The sequence below is a fragment of the Elephantulus edwardii genome, unplaced genomic scaffold (assembly GCF_000299155.1).
Source record: "Elephantulus edwardii isolate Elephantulus edwardi_28Jun2011 unplaced genomic scaffold, EleEdw1.0 scaffold00379, whole genome shotgun sequence".
Taxonomy (NCBI): domain Eukaryota; kingdom Metazoa; phylum Chordata; class Mammalia; order Macroscelidea; family Macroscelididae; genus Elephantulus; species Elephantulus edwardii.
The window spans coordinates 3,767-7,083 of NW_006400129.1; positions in this window are offsets into that span (position 1 = coordinate 3,767).

The following is a 3,317-nucleotide window of genomic DNA, read 5'->3' on the forward strand; positions in this document are numbered from 1 at the left end:
AAGTCCACCCCCACCGTTCACTGCGCCTGTGCACAGCCCTTGGCCAGTCCCAAAGTTCAGAGCTGGCAGGGGTGGTGGCGCGAGCCGCGTCAGGGGGGAGCAGTGCAGTACCTGAAGATGGGGGTCGTGGGTCAGAGATGCAGGGGTGTGTCTGAAGCCTTTCTATTACACTCTTCTTTTATCAAAGTTCATAGACTTTCCAGAGGCATGTTTTCTAGGAAGTGGATGCCACTGCTGCAGGAGTTAGTATTACTAACCTGTAAATGTAGAAATAGATGTTCTGCTGTGTACATTCTCAACAACAATATTAAATAACTTATTAAAAGAATACTAATATACATGCATACAATACAGTAACCATTGGCCTTGTGTGGCTATATAAATTTCATTAAAATTAGTAAAATAAAAAACATTTATTTTTTCAGCTGCAGTAACCTCAAACCCATATGAATTGTTACCACTAGATTGAACAATCAGATACCAACTATTTCCCTTGTTTCAGAAAATTGTATGGTATATAATAAAAAGTCTGGAAAATTTCTAAATTTAAAAATAGAAAAGTGGAAGTGTATGAAGCATGTGACATATGTTCAATACTCTAGCACCATAACTGAAAGGCATTGATTATTCTATCATCCTTATTCAGTGCCCAGCTTTCTGATGCATAGCAAGTAATGGTGAAGACCTTGAGTGGATCAGGCACCTTAGTCTCTTGACTGACTTCAGGTGCCAAGGGTTTTGATTTTGGAAACCAGTAAGCTGAAATTGTTAATAATTTATTCTCATTCCAAATAAGGTGATCCAACCTAGTGTGAAAAATACTGAACAATGTCAATATGCAGCAAAATCATGCTGAAGATTGTAAAAAAACTGACTGCAACAGTATATCAACAGAGAACTGCATGCAAAGGAGCTTAAACTATGCAGAGAAGTGCAAGCAGGGTTTAGAAGAAGTCATGCAACTAGGAATATCATAGTAAATGTCAGATGTCAAAAGCAGAGAGTACTGAAGGAATGTCTGTGTTCATTGACTTTGCAAAGGTTTTTGACTGTATGGATCATACAAATTGTGGCTAACCTTGAGAAGAATGGGAATCCTAGAACACTTGATTATGCTTATGCAAAATCTATACCTAGACCAGGAAGCAGTTGTCAGAATAGAGCAAGGAAACACTACTATGGTTCAAAAGCAGGAAAGGAGTTCATTGGCCATTCGAATGTCTTCCTCTGTGAATAGTCTTCCCAAAGGTTTTCGCATTTCCTAATTGGAGTATCGGTCTTTTCTATAATGGATGCCCTGCATATTGTGTAAACTTTTGTTATGAGATCTTTCTCTGACATGGCATTGTCAATTTTTTTTTCCTCCCCAGCCATAAGGTTTTTGTGCTGGAAAAAATTTTTTGTGCACACAGGTACTTAATCTTTAGAAAGTCCCATTCAGGTCCCATTCAACAATATTATCCTCTCCTGGTTGTGCATTTCTGGCTGTATTTGTCAGCTTCTTTATATCATAGTTTTGGCCATTTAAGTTTGGACCCATTTTGCTTCTTATAATTTTTATGATCTTTGGGTTTTACTTCTAGTTCTCTGATCCATCTGGAGTTGATTTTATGTATGGTGTGAGATGTAGATCTTGTTTTAGCTTTATGCAGGGAGAAGTCCAGTTTTGATACCAGCAGTTGTTAAAGAAGTTGTGGTTTTCCCATTTGAAAGGTTTTGTTTCTTTGTCAAGCACCAGCTGATGTAGATAGTTACTGGGTTCTCGATTCCATTCCATTGGTCTCTATGTATCTGTCATTGTACGAGTACCATGTTATTTTGGTTATTAAAGCTGTCTAGTAGGTTTTAAGATCAGAGAGAGTTCTTCTTCCCACTTAAATTTTATTTTTTAGAAGTGCTTTGCTTATTCAGGGTCCCATTCCTTTCCAAATAAACTTGCCATTTGGTTTTCTATACCTTTGATATCAAGAGGCAGTGTTCAGAATAGAGCAGAGAAACACTGCATGCTTCAAAATTGGGAAAGGTGTATCCCAGGGATATGTCCTATCTCCATACCTTTTCAACCTGTATGCAGAACAGATCATCCAAGAGGCTCGGCTCTATGAGGAGAAGTGTGGCGTCAGGATTGGTGGAAGATCTATTAACAATCTGCGTTATGCAGATGACACAACACTGCTTGCTGAAACTGAAGAGGACCTGAAATGCTTACTGCAGAAGGTCAAGGACAGCAGCCTTCAGTATGGATTGAGTCTCAATGTCTAGAAGATAAAGATTCTCACCACTGGACCAATTAGCAACATCAGGATGGATGGTGAAGAGATTGAGATTGTTAATTATATATTTATTCGATTGAGATTATAGCTTCCTTGGCTCCACAACCAGCAACCATCTAGGAAATCAAACGGAACATTGGATTAGAGAAGTCTGCTGGAAATGGAACTCTACAGAGTGATGAAGTGCAAAGATGTCAGTCTAGAGACTAAGTTGCACCTCTCCAGGCCATGGTGTTCGCAATTTCTTCCTATGCATCAGAGAGCAAGACAATCAGTAAGGATTGTTGTTGTTGTTGTTGTTGTTGTTATGTGCCATCGAGTCGCTTGCAACTCATAGCGACCCTGTGTACAAGAGCTCTAAATGCTATTCTATCCTGTACCAACCTAGCCATCTCAAACACACTTATTCCCACCGCTCCAGTCACAGAATCGATCCATCTCACCAAAAGGTCTTCCTCTCCTTCGCCTCCCCTCCACTTTGCCAAACATGATATCCCTCCTCCAAAGACCAGTCCCTCCTTGCAACATGCCCAAAATATGTCAGACGAAGCTTCAGAATCTTTGACTCCAGGGAACACTCTGGCTTCACTCTCTCCAGGACAAACCTATTTGTTCTCCTAGCAGTCCATGGTATATTCAACACTCTTCTCCAGCACCACAGCTCAAAGGCATCAATCCTCTATCAACCCTGTTCACTGTCCAACTCTCTGATGCATAGCATATAATTGCGAAGACTATAGCCCGGATCAGGCGCACCTTACTCTCCAGCCTGACATTGTTGCTCTTCTTCACTCTTGAGAGGTCTCTCACAGCTGACTTTCCCAATGCAATTCATCTCCTGATTTCCTGGCTGCTGTTACCAAGAATGTTGACTGTGGAGCCAAGTAAATTAAAACTGTTAACTATCTTAATCTCTTCACCATCCATGCTGATGCTGCCAATTGGCCCAGTGGTTAGAATCTTTGTTTTCTTGACATTTAGCTTCAGTCCATATAGGAGGCTGTAGTCCTTGATCTTCTGCAGCAAGCGCCTCAGGTCCTCCTC